The sequence below is a fragment of the Rhinatrema bivittatum genome, chromosome 1, assembly GCF_901001135.1.
Source record: "Rhinatrema bivittatum chromosome 1, aRhiBiv1.1, whole genome shotgun sequence".
Classification (NCBI taxonomy): Eukaryota; Metazoa; Chordata; class Amphibia; order Gymnophiona; family Rhinatrematidae; genus Rhinatrema; species Rhinatrema bivittatum.
This window is the reverse complement of record NC_042615.1, coordinates 808,260,564-808,273,751: the sequence shown is the minus strand read 5'-3', so window position 1 is coordinate 808,273,751 and position 13,188 is coordinate 808,260,564. Positions and strand designations below refer to the sequence as shown.

The window sequence follows — 13,188 nt, the reverse complement described above, 5'->3', positions numbered from 1 at the left end:
AGATCGAGGGATCGTAGAGAGAAACATCGGCATCGACACCGAAAGCCTCAGACCATCGAGGAAGGAAAATCGTCGACTTCGCCATCGTCTGAGCTGCTATCGAAGAAACCCCGTCCAGAAAAGGCATCGACCCTTTCTGGGATCGGGTCACTGAGGCAACTCACCTGGACAGGTATCGGGAGCCGCGACTCAGCCTTTAACAGTGGTCCCTCCGGTTGTGCCTCTGCCTCCTTCTTCCCTTCCGGAGCCGGGGCTGCTTGCTCCAGGTCTCCATGAAGAGCCTGACCGGATGGTTCAGGAGGCCATCGATAAGGCGATGCACAGGTTCCAAGTTCCTCCGACACTGGCGCAGATTGTGGAACCGACCACCGATCCCATTCCAGAAGCATTGGCACCGCTGCTCTCAAAGATGGAAGTGCTTATAGCCGCTTTTCCACCGATGGATCCTGGGTCACCGGTGAATCTGGTGCCTTCTCCACTTACTCTTTCATCGGGAGAAGAAACACCGTTCCGTATTCCTCCATCGGGAGTCCTGCTGATACCTCAGCCATCGATGCCGATTCGGCCATCGGCACTACCGATCCATCCATTGCTGCCCTCGATGCCTTCATCGGTGCCTCCAGTACTTCCCTTGATGCCTTCAGAGCCTAGACCAGGACCTTCAGGAATACCATCGTCCCATCCTTCTCCGGTTCCTAGAGGGACAGGTGCTGCTCCTTATGACACCTGGACTGACGATTCATCTCAAGACACCGATGATTTACCATCTCCTCCTTCTCCTATGGAAAGCAGGAAGCGTTCTCCTCCAGAGGACTTGTCCTTCATAAATTTTGTGAAGGAAATGTCTGAGTTGGTTCCCTTCCAATTACAGATGATAGGCACCAAATGATGGAGCTGTTACAATTTCTGGATGCTCCAAGGAAATAATCTCCATCCCTATTCATCAGGTTCTTTTGGATCTTCTCAAAAAGAACTGGGAACACCCTGGTTCAGTAGCTCCAGTCATCCGAAAGGCAGATACCACTTACTTGGTCCAGTCAGCCCCAGGGTTCCAGAAACCTCAGCTGGATCACCAATCCGTGATAGTAGAGTCTGCCCAAAAGAGGGCACGACGCTCAAAACCCCACTCTTCCTTCCCCCCAGGTAAGGAACAGAAATTCCTGGATGCCATTGGCTGGCATGTCTTCCAGGGATCAATGCTCATTTCTCGGATTGCCTCTTAACAGCTGTATATGACCCAGTATAATAGGGTCTTATTCAAACAGATACAGGACTTTGCAGAATCCCTGCCTCAGCAATTCCAGGAATAGCTTCAAACCCTGGTACACAAGGGTTTTGAAGCAGGGAAGCATGAAATAAGATCCTCTTACGATATCTTCGACACCACTTCCAGGGTATCTGCAGCTGCCATTTCTGCAAGAAGATGGGCTTGGCTTAAGTCTTCGGACTTGTGCCCTGAAGTACAAGACAGATTGTCCGATCTGCCTTGTATAGGAGACAATCTGTTTGGCGAACAGATCCAGCGGACGATGTCTGAACTCAAAGAGCATCATGAAGACCCTTCGCCAACTCTCTGATGCCTTCTGAGTATTCCTCCAAACAGCCATTCAGGAAGGACACTAAAAAGTCATTCTTCCGTCCAAAGAAGTCCTACCCACCACCTATCTACCACCTTTCCACGAGACCTTTCCAGAAGGTCTAGTCTCGTCAACCTCTGAAACAAAAGCCGCAACCAGCTCTTCAGCCGGGCCCTCTTTCCGGCTTTTGACTCTTGCATAGAGAGCAGCAGCCAGCTTCCACTGCCTCAGATACCAGTGGGCGGTCGATTGTGTGCCATCTGTTGTTGAAATGGCACAATCACCTCAGACCAGTGGGTCCTTACCATAATCTCTCAAAGTTATCACCTGAACTTTCTCTCCATCCCACTGGATTCCCCACCTCGGCTGATGTGGGGAACATCTGACCACTCACCACTCCTGGAACAGGAGGCTTCCCTCCTCCTCCAGTCCAGTGCAAAAGAACCAGTGCCCTACTCCCAACAAGGCCTAGGATTCTATTTCCGGTACTTTCTAATCCCCAAAAAATCAGACGGCGTTCGTCCAATTCTGGACCTACGTGCCCTCAAAAAGGACCTCCAGCGAGAAAAGTTCAAGATGGTAACCTTGGGTTCCTTCCTTCCTCTTCTGCAAAGAGGAGACTGGCTCTGCTCTCTTGACCACCAGGACGCGTACACACACATTGAGATAACTCCATCTCATCGCAGATTTCTGGTAGGCCCCAAGCACTATCAGTACCGAGTGCTACCGTTCGGCCTGGCATCTGCACCACGAGTCTTCACCAAGTGTCTCGTAGTAGTAGCAGCCTTCCTCAGGGCTCAAGGTGTTCACGTCTACCCCTATCTCGACGATTGGTTGATCAGGGCTCCCACTCAGCAGGCTGCTCTGTTGTCCCTACATCTCACCTTATACACTCTGGTTTTGCTAGGATTTCTAGTCAACTACATGAAATCCTGCTTAGTCCCATCTCAAACTTTGTCCTTCATAGGGGCAGACTTGGACACCTTTCAAGCAAAGGCATTTCTGCCTCAACAGCGAGCTTTCACTCTCATTTCTCTCGCACACCAGCTACAGTCAGCACCGCTCGACTGCACGTCACTTCCTCATCCTGCTGGAACACATGGCGTTCTCAGTACAGGTTATTCCAATGGCCCATTTGGCCATGAGAGTCATGCAGTGGACTCTAAGGTCACAGTGGACTCAATCCTTCCAACCATTGTCGACCATTGTCCACATCTCCGACCCACTTCGTCAGTCTCTAGCCTGATGGAAAAATCAGATCAATCTCCTCCAAGGCTTACCCTTCCAGGCTCCAGACCCTCAAATAATTATCACCACCGATGCTTCCAACCTCGGCTAGGGAGCACATGTCACCAATTTGTAGACCCAAGAGCTTGGTCTCCAGAGGAAGCCAAACACCAAATCAATTTCCTGGAGCTACGAGCAATCAGATATGCTCTCAGGGTCACCTCTCCAAGCAGGTCATCCTGATGCAGACGGACAACCAGGTGGCCATGTGGTACATCAACAAACAGGGAGGGACGGGCTCCTACCTACTGTGTCAGGAAGCGGCACAGATATGGGCGGAGGCCCTCTCCCACTCGATGTACCTCAAGGCTACCTACTTGCCTGGAGTGGAGAATGTGTTGGCAGACGAGCTGAGTCGCACCTTTCAGCCGCACGAGTAGTCTGTCAACCCCACAGTAGCGAAATCAATATTCCAAAGTTGGGGTTATCCTCATGTAGACCTCTTTGCGTCACCTCAAAACCGCAAAGTAGAGAACTTTTGCTCTCTCGCTCGCAGCCAACACTCACAACCAAGAGATGCATTCTCCCTCTCATAGGCAACTGGTCTCTTATATGCCTTCCTCGCACTTCCGCTTCTCTCAAATACTCTTGTGAAGCTACGTCAGGAGAAGGGAACCATGATCTGATCCTGATAGCACCTCACTTGGCGTGGCCAGTGAGGTGCTATCAGGATCATGGTTCCTCCGATTCTTCAGGACCTCTCCATTCGCAGGCACATTCCCTTGGGAACGGACCTGCTTCTGATCACTCAGAACGATGGGTGCTTGCGCCACCCCAATCTTCAGGCCTTATCCCTGATGGCCTGGATGTTGAAAGGTTGATTCTTCAGCCACTCAACCTTTCGGAGCCAGTTTCCTGTGTCCTCATTGCTTCACGAAAGCCTTCCACGAGAAAATCTTACCTTTACAAATGGAACAGATTTAAATCATTGTGTTCTGTTCAATCACTTGATCCCTTTACCTGTTCCACCACAAAGTTTTTGGACTTTCTCTGGCACTTGTCAGAATCAGGTCTTAAAACTTCTTCCATCAGAATGCATGTCAGTGCGGTAGCTGCTTTCCATAAAGGTGTTGGGGATGTTCCTATTTCAGTACAACCCCTTGTAACACGATTTCTAAAGGGCTTGCTCCACCTCAAGTCTTCTTTGCGCCCTCCGGCCCCTTCTTGGGACTTCAATCTAGTTTTGGGTCGGCTCATGAAGCCACCATTCGAGCCTCTCCAATTCTGTGATCCTCGTTATCTCACCTGGAAAGTGATTTTTCTTTTGGCGATCACATCCGCACACAGAGTTAATGAGTTACAGGCCCTAGTTACCTATTCGCCTTAGACTAAACTTCTGCAGGACCGGGCAGTACTCTGCACTCACCCTAAGTTCTTGCCTAAGGTAGTATCGGAGTTTCATCTTAATCAATCCATTATACTACCTACCTTCTTTCCCAGGCTCCATTCCAATCCAGGAGAACAGGCTCTGCATACCCTTGACTGTAAACGGGCTCTAGCATTCTACCTAGACCTAGACCGTACAGCTACCCACAGGAAAAGCACTCAGTTGTTTGTCTCTTTCCATTCCATCAAATTAGGGCAACCTGTGGGTAAGCAGACCCTCTCCTCCTGGTTAGCGGACTGCATATCTTTTTGCTATCAGCAAGCAGGCATTCCACTTCAAGACCGTGTTAAAGTACACTCTGTCTGGGCCATGGCAACTTCAGTACCGCACCTACACTATGTGCCGATTCCTAATATTTGTAGGGCTGCTACCTGGAGTTCTCTCCATACCTTTACAGCCCATTATTATTTGGATAAGGCTGGAAGACAAGATTCCATCTTCGGCCAATCTGTCTTGCGCAACCTTTTTGCAACTTGATGTACCAACATCCTTCTGCCTGCCCGTTAGGGTTCAGGATGCCCTCTACCAAATTCCACCCCAGTTGTTGTGCCTGTTGCACGTCTTTGGGTACATTTGGTGCATACTCTGACATCCTCAGCTCGGTACTCACCCATATGTGAGGACTACCATCCTGCTTGTCCTGTGAGAAAGCAAATGTTGCTTACCTGTAACAAGTGTTCTCACAGGACAGCAGGATGTTAGTCCTCACAAAACCCTCCCGCCACTCCGTGGTGTTGGGTTCGTTACGTTTTCTTATTTTATTTTCTGGCACTTACTATAGCTTTAAACAAGACTGAAGGGGACCCCTGCTGGTTGCAGGGTTAGTGCCATCCTGGTCATGCCCAGTAGGTGCCAGTCAAAGTTCTAGAAACTTTGACAAAAGTGTTCTGTGATTGGGCTCCATCCTGTGATTTATTTATTTATTTGTTTGTTTGTTTTTCTATACCGACATTACAATTCACATCGGTTTACACAGAACAAAATTGTCATCAAATACATTTTTGAAGACAGAATCCAGTAAAACAGTTAAAACATTAAATATCAAATTAAAAAACATAGATTAAACTATCAAACCTATATAAACAGGAACCTAATGTTCTAAAAAAACATACTATGTACCTAAAGAAAAAGGAACTTATAGAATGGAGATGTTAAACATTAAATTTGTTGGGGGAAAGCTTTAAAAAAAAAAAAGCCACGTTTTAAGGCTTTTTCTAAAGGAAGATGTAGAGAGGTCAGTTCTTAGAGAAGATGGAAGAGAGTTCCATAAATTAGGACCTATTATAGAAGCAGCCTGGTTCCTAGTGGATGTTTTGTGAATTTCTTTGTTGGAAGGAATTGACAGTAACCCCATATCTGTGGATGTCTCCCATATGTGAGGACTAACATCCTGCTGTCCTGTGAGAACACCTGTTATAGGTAAGCAACATTTGCTTTTTCCTAGCTGTTAGTCCATGATATTACTGCTTCCTTTGTTTGTTCCTAGTACCTTCCTGTGGCCATCACTGGTGCTTCTTGTTTTTTATTGTGATTTCAAAACTATCTTGAAAAGACATAACAGAGCCCAGTTATATATGAAAAGAAAAAAAGTTCTAACACAAAAATCATTGTCTTTTGCATTATGAAAAGTCACAAAATGACAAACCAGAATCAATTCATTTAAATAAAAAAAAAAGAGAAAAACCAGTCTGGTCTCTGAAAATGCCTAAGCAGTTCTCAACGATACAGTGGACCCTTATTTTCCCAGAGCCAAGAATAAAGAAAAGAACACACTTATCTACTAGCAGGAGTAGATGTATTCTCAACTAGATACCCACCCAAACTTTTAGATTATCACCGAGAAAGGTAGTTAACTGACAGGTATCTTTTCCTTTGCAGCTTAGAAATGTGTCTGGTACCTAGTGGAAAACTGAGCTACTATCTGAGCTACATTTTGCTGTTTGGCTATACTATTTTTTTTTTTTAATTTTCCATTTATAATTAATTTTTGTTTGATTACTTCAGAGCAGATTATATTCAGGTACTATAAGTATTGCCCTATCCCCAGAGGGTTTACAATCTAAGGGGGGGGGGGGTCATTTACTAAGCATTTTTCCCATAGACACAGAATGGGAGAAAACATTTACAGGTCAATACAGTAAAGTGGGGCCGCGGTTACCCCGCTCCTAACCCGCTTTCTACTCACTTTCCGGCCGCGTTAGCCCTTCCTGCGATACACAATCCCCTTTAACCGATTCTTACTGCCTCTTTAAATCACCGGGTAACTCCTTCCGCACGCGGCAAGTATATTAAATGTAAACGATCGAATTAGCTATTCCCCCCCATTCAGTAACGCGCGCCCCGACTATCGCCTTTTTAACCTACAGTTTAGCCGCGCGTTTAACCTGCTAACTTAGCGCCTACCCTTACCCCTGCGTTAGAGGCAGGGGTAATGGTAGACTGCAAACTTTCCCCCAAAAGGAAACCTCTAAAATCCTAAAATCCCCTCCTCCCCTAGCGACTCGACATTACTTTTTGTTGCTTTCTTACTTTTTGTTGCTTTTCAGCCCCTTCCCTTCTCTGCCGCCCTCCGGAGGGGGCAGCCGGCGGTGAAAGCGGCTTGCAGCGTTCCCCCCTCGCGCAGGTCCTGGTTCTCCTGGCTCGGCCCTCATCAAATTGTGAAGGCAGATGAGAGCCCACTGTTCTGTGCTTTTCAGCCCCTTCCCTTCTCTGCCGCCCTCCGGAGGGGGCAGCCGGCGGTGAAAGCGGCTTGCAGCGTTCCCCCCTCGCGCAGGTCCTGGTTCTCCTGGCTCGGCCCTCATCAAATTGTGAAGGCAGATGAGAGCCCACTGTTCTGTGCTTTTCAGCCCCTTCCCTTCTCTGCCGCCCTCCGGAGGGGGGAGCCGGCGGTGAAAGCGGCTTGCAGCGTTCCCCCCCCACGCAGGTCCCGGTTCTCCTGGCTCGGCCCTCATCAAATTGTGAAGTCAGGTGAGAGCCCACTGTTCTGTGCCCTCTCTAGTCACGGCGCGAGCGGAGCGAAGCGTACTTTCATTGGCCTGAGCGCCCGTCAATTTGGGCGCTCCAGCCAATGAAAGCACATAGACGTGCGGGCGCGCGTGACGCACGCCATGACATCACGCGCGCCCGTCCATGTGCGCCCAAATTACCGGGCGCTCAGCCAATGAAAGCACATAGATGGGCGTGTGTGACGCACGCTGTGATGTCACGCGCGCCCGTCTATGTGCTTTCATTGGCTGGAGCGCCCAAATTGACGGGTGCTCAGGCCAATGAAAGTACGCTTTGCTTCGCTCCGCTCGCACCGTGACTGGAGAGGGCACAGAACAGTCGGCTCTCACCTGACTTCACAATTTGATGAGGGCCGAGCCAGGAGAACCGGGACCTGCGCGGAGGGGAATGCTGCAAGCTGCTTTCGCCGCTGACTGCCCCCTCCGGAGGGCGGCAGAGAAGGGAAGGGGCTGAAAAGCACAGAACAGTGGGCTCTCACCTGACTTCACAATTTGATGAGGGCCGAGCCAGGAGAACCGGGATCTGCGCGGGGGGGACGACCCGCTGCGAGCCGTTTTCGCTGCCGGCTGCCCCCTCCGGAGGGCGGCAGAGAAGGGAAGGGGCTGAAAAGCAACAAAAGGTAAGTTGGCACATGTCGAGTTGCTTCGGGAGGAGGGGATTTTCGGTTTTTAGGTTTTCATGGATTAAAAGTTGGGATCTACTTCCTGGTGCCTGACATTTGAAATGACAGGTACCAGCGCACCCAGGATACTGTATAGGCGCTATATAAAGCGCCTATACAGTAAAATGGGTTGGACGGGCCTAACGCTTCGCCTAGCGCTTTGCAGACGCGGCTTGCATTTGCAAGCAATTTAGAGTATCGAGCGGTATGTGATCAGAACTGTGCGTGCGGCAAACGAGGGTGCGCCCGGCATTGCCGCACTCTTTCTAACTCTGCCTTACTGTGTCGACCCGTTAGTAAATAGGCCCCTAAGTTCATACCTGAGGCAATGGAAGATAGAGACCTGCCCAAGGTCACAAGGAGTGTTGGCTAGGGAAAATAAATACTGACCATTAATGCATTATATTCTAGCCCTCAAGGTGGGGGATGCAGACCAATTGCATATATTATAATAAACACTAAAACAAAAAAAAACACACACACAAAGGCAGAAGATCTCTATATCAGATAACCATTAATATACTTATAAGTGAGCAGTTACTCTTAAATAGCTAAGGAGATATGAGGGATTAATTGGATTAGCCACTAACTATTAATTGACCAATCAGGATTTTAATTGTTGGGGATGCAGAAAAATATATGGCAACTGTTGATAAAGGATCAAATACAAGGAAATTTCAGTTTAAAGACAGCCTCAATGGCAGTAACTCGCGCATCTCCAGAAATTTTACATCTTACATTTTCACCACCAGAGAAAATATATATGCAATACCGAAAAAACACAAATTCCCTGTACGTACCAGGATCAGTCCAGACAGCTGGGTTATGCCTCCCCTCCAGCAGATGGAGTCAGAGAGAAAACTGAAAGCACCCCCTAGATATACTGGTGTGCCACCTGCGATCCTTCAGTATATTCTCTGACTCCAGCAGATTGAGAGGCATAACCTGCGGTCCTGGCCTGGTCAGTTTGTTCGTACTGGGAAAAAAAAAAAATAATAATAATAATAAGAAAAACAATAATAGAGGGACAAGATCATTTGGTTTCTTCTTCTCTCTGCACTGTATGTTCGTGTTGGTGTTTTGTGTGAGCGCAGCGCGGGTTTGAGCTCAGAGTGGGGCAGGCACATAGGGCACTGCCCTGTGAAGGTTCCCGGGTTAGACGGTCCTTGAGGCTGGGGGAGAGCTTACCGGTGGGCCGGTCACCCTCCCCCCAATTCCAGGGGTCCCAACCCTGAAGGGGGTGTCCAAAAAGAAAAAAAAAAACAAAAACTGTTCCCTTTTTAAAGTAATTGAGCCACTTCAGTCCTGTTGGAAACAGGCAGTGGGTTTTTTCTTTTTCACCCCGGCCTGCCAGAGCCTCTACGGACCCCGGAGGGGGTGGCTCAGTCACCCAGCGCGCTGAGCCGGTGAGGGGTTTACTCACCTCGTTTTTTGGCGCCTTTTTTCATCGGGGCTCCATTTTCTTACCGCGATGCCGCGATCTTCGGCCTGTGTGGCCTGTGCAGGAACGGGGGCGCGACTCTCCCGGTAGGGCCTCTGTCCCCGATGTTGCCCCGGGGACGAGGGACCCTCCCGGGGGCCGAGCGCTGCCCGCAGCGATGCCTTGCTGCCTTCTTTGCCGCGGCATCGCAGCGCTTCTAGCAGCCGTTCTCCGGCCCCTCCTCCCTCGGGGAGGAGTGCGGCGGCCATCTTGGCCACGCGGCAGACAGACTCGGAGGCATCGGAGGAGGAAACCTCCCCTCCCCTAGCGAGCAAAATCCGCAGTCCCCGGCCGATTTGGGGAGCCCTCCAGCCCCTCCTCCCTCGGGATCCATTAGGAAGAATTTAAAAAGGTCGGTGCCTTTTTTCTCCGATTTTGTGCTTTAATGCACAAAGCTTTTTTGCAGACTGAAGCTGGTTGGGAGGCAGCGGTCCCTTCTCCCCCCAAGGTCCCTAAACCTGCCTTGCCCCAGGGGAAACCGCTGGGCGTAGGGTCCTCCGGAGCCAGTGTTCCCCGCCCGCGGGGGGGGGGGGGGGCTGAGGGCACAGGGGTTGCGGAACCGGTTCTGGCTCCCCAGGAGCCTTCAGATTTGCTGGCGACGGACGACCAGATGCCCGTGGAAGGGGATGACCCCCAGGTGCTGCGTTTATTCGGCAAGGAGGAGTTAAGCTCCCTTATTCTCCATGTCCTGCAGGAGCTTGAGCTAACGGCGCCCCCCCAGGACGCTGATACTTCTACGGGGGATATTGCTATGGCAGGGCTTCGGGCCCCCCCTCAGACTTTTCCATTCCATCACAAGGTTTTACAGATTGTTTCAAAGGAGTGGGAACTGCCAGAGTTTCCCTGAGGGTCACTCGGGCTATGGAAAAGCTATATCCCTTGCCCAAGGACTCCTTGGAACTACTAAAGACACCGTCGGTGGACTCGGCTGTCACAGCTGTGGTTAGACATACGACTATCCCTGTTACGGGTGGTATAGCCTTGAAAGATCTCCAGGACCGTAAGCTGGAGATCTTGCTGAAGCGTATTTTTGAGGTGGCGGCCCTAGGTGTCCGGGCGGCGGCGTGCAGCGGCCTCGTTCAGAGGGCCAACCTGCGATGGGTCCAGCAGTTGCTGACCACGCAGGAGCTTCCTCCGGGTGAGGCTGAGCAGGCCAATTGCGTGGAAGCCGCGGTCGCTTATACAGCGGATGCCTTATATGATTTGTTGCGTACTTCAGCTCGCATAATGTCCTCGGCTGTTTCAGCTCGGAGGTTTCTGTGGCTCCGTCGTTGGTCGGCGGATGCCACCTCTAAGGCAAGATTAGGTTCCTTCCCCTTTAAGGGCAAGTTGCTTTTTGGAGAGGAGCTGGATCAACTTATTAAGGACCTGAGAGACAACAAAGTATATAAGTTGCCGGAGGATAAGCCGCGTCCATCGCGGGCGTTTGGGAATGCTAGGGCTCGTTTTCGGGGTCAAAGGCGTTTCCGTGCGGGAAGAGGTGGTGCCTTTCCCCAGAGACAACAGGCAACGAGAACCCAGTCCTGTTCTCCTTCCTTTCGGGGCAGGAGGCCTCAACGTGGAGGCTCCTCACAAAGTTTCGCTGCCATTAAGCCGGCGCAATGAAGGTGCGCAGGCCCATTCCTCCGTTCCCGTTAGCGGAGGTCGGCTGTCCCGGTTTTGGGAGGAATGGGTCAAAATAACTTCGGATCAATGGGTCCTCGACGTGGTCCGGTACGGCTACGAGTTGGATTTTGTACGTCCCCTCCGGGATCTCTTTATGGTGTCGCCGTGCGGTCCGGTGGACAAGAGGCTGGCTATAGTGCAGACGCTCGATCACCTACAGGCTCTGGGGGCGGTGACCCCGGTCCCGCCGGACCAGCTTCGCACGGGTCGGTATTCCATTTATTTTCTGGTTCCCAAAAAGGAGGGCACCTTCCGTCCGATCCTGGATCTCAAGTGAGTAAACAAGGCCTTACGAGTGCCTCGCTTTCGGATGGAGACGCTACGGTCTGTTGTTGCGGCCGTCCACAAGGGAGAATATTTGGCTTTTTTGGTCTTGACGGAGGCTTATCTCCACATTGGTATCCGAGAGCATCATCAACGATACCTACGCTTCTTGGTGCTAGGGTCCCACTTTCAGTTTTGTGCCCTCCCTTTCGGCCTGGCCACCGCGTCGCGAGGGTTCACCAAGGTGCTCGTCGTGGTCGCGGCTTCTCTTCGTCGGCAGGGAGTACTCGTGCACCCTTATCTCGACGATTGGCTCATCCGGGCGAAGTCGCATGCGGATTGCAAACGGGCAGTTTCCCTGGTAGTGCGTCAACTTCAGTCGTTGGGTTGGGTAGTCAACTTCGCGAAGAGCGGACTCGAGCCGACCCAACATCTGGAGTTTTTGGGCGCGCGATTCGATACCTTGGTGGGCAAGGTTTTTCTTCCTCATCAACGCAGGCTCAATCTCATGGCACTGGTGCGGCGCCTGCTGGCTCTCACGACTCCCACGGTGTGGGATTATTTACAGCTCATTGGTCATATGGTATCTACAATGGAGATGGTGCAATGGGCCTTTGCGCATATGCGGCCCTTACAGAGATCACTGCTCTCTCGTTGGGATCCCAGATCAGAGGATTACGGTCTGGAACTCCCTTTACTGGAGGAGGCCCGCTCCAGTCTCTCCTGGTGGCACAATCCGGACAACCTGCTCCAAGGCGTGAACCTGGAACCCTCTTCTTGGTTGGTGGTGACGACGGATGCCAGTCTTACCAGCTGCCAATCCCGAGCTGTTCAGGGCACCTGGTCAGCGCGCCAGTCCACTTGGTCCATCAACCGCTTGGAGATCAGGGCGGTACGTCTGGCCTTGCGTCGCCTCCTTCCCATGGTAAGCGGCCGATCGGTACGTATTTTGTCGGACAACGCGACCACAGTGGCATAAATAAATCGACAAGGAGGCACAAAAAGTCGTGCGGTAGCAACAGAGGCGGTGTTGTTGATGGCCTGGGCGGAACGTCATGTGTCGCGCCTAGCGGCCTCCCACATTGCCGGCGTAGACCACGTTCAAGCGGACTACCTCAGCCGACAACATCTGGATCCAGGAGACTGGGAGCTTTCGTCGGAGGCAATGTGTCTCATCACTCGGAGGTGGGGGACTCCGCACTTGGATCTCATGGCGACTCGGACACATGCGAAGGCGGCGCGTTTCTTCAGTCGAAGAAGGGAGCACGCGTCGGAAGGAGTGGATGCGCTGGTACTTCCGTGGCCCCGTCACATCCTTCTGTACGTGTTCCCACCGTGGCCCCTGGTGGGGAAAGTGTTACGACGCATAGAGTCCCATCAGGGTCCGGTGATTCTCGTGGCTCCGGAATGGCCGCGTCTTCCGTGGTTCGCGGATCTCGTCAACCTGGCGGTGGACGGTCCTCAACGACTAGGTCATCTGCCCAATCTCCTGCGTCAGGGTCCGGTAGTTTTCGAGCTGGCGGATCACTTTTGTCTGGCGGCTTGGCTTATGAGCGGAAGCAGTTAAGGAAGAGAGGTTATTCGGATGCGGTGGTGTCTACCCTGCTTCGAGCGCGTCGGTCTTCTACTACGCTTGCTTATGCTAGAGTTTGGAAGGTTTTCCATCATTGGTGCTCCGGTTTGGGTATCACGCCTAAGCGTTCGACCGTTCCTCAGATCCTCATGTTCTTACAGGAGGGCCTGACAAAGGTTTTGGCGTATAATTCGCTTCGTGTCCAGGTTGCGGCCCTGGGATGCTTGGGAGGTCGGCTGGAAGGGTTTTCCCTTGCGTGTCATCCAGATGTAGCTCGGTTCTTACGAG

The 13,188-nt window shown here is 51.3% G+C and overlaps 1 protein-coding gene across 1 annotated transcript in view; it reads left to right on the top strand.

Annotated features, from left to right (window-relative positions):
- The window catches only part of UBAP2 (ubiquitin associated protein 2), a 597,209-nt gene that overhangs the window by 137,105 nt on the left and 446,916 nt on the right, over positions 1–13,188 (top strand).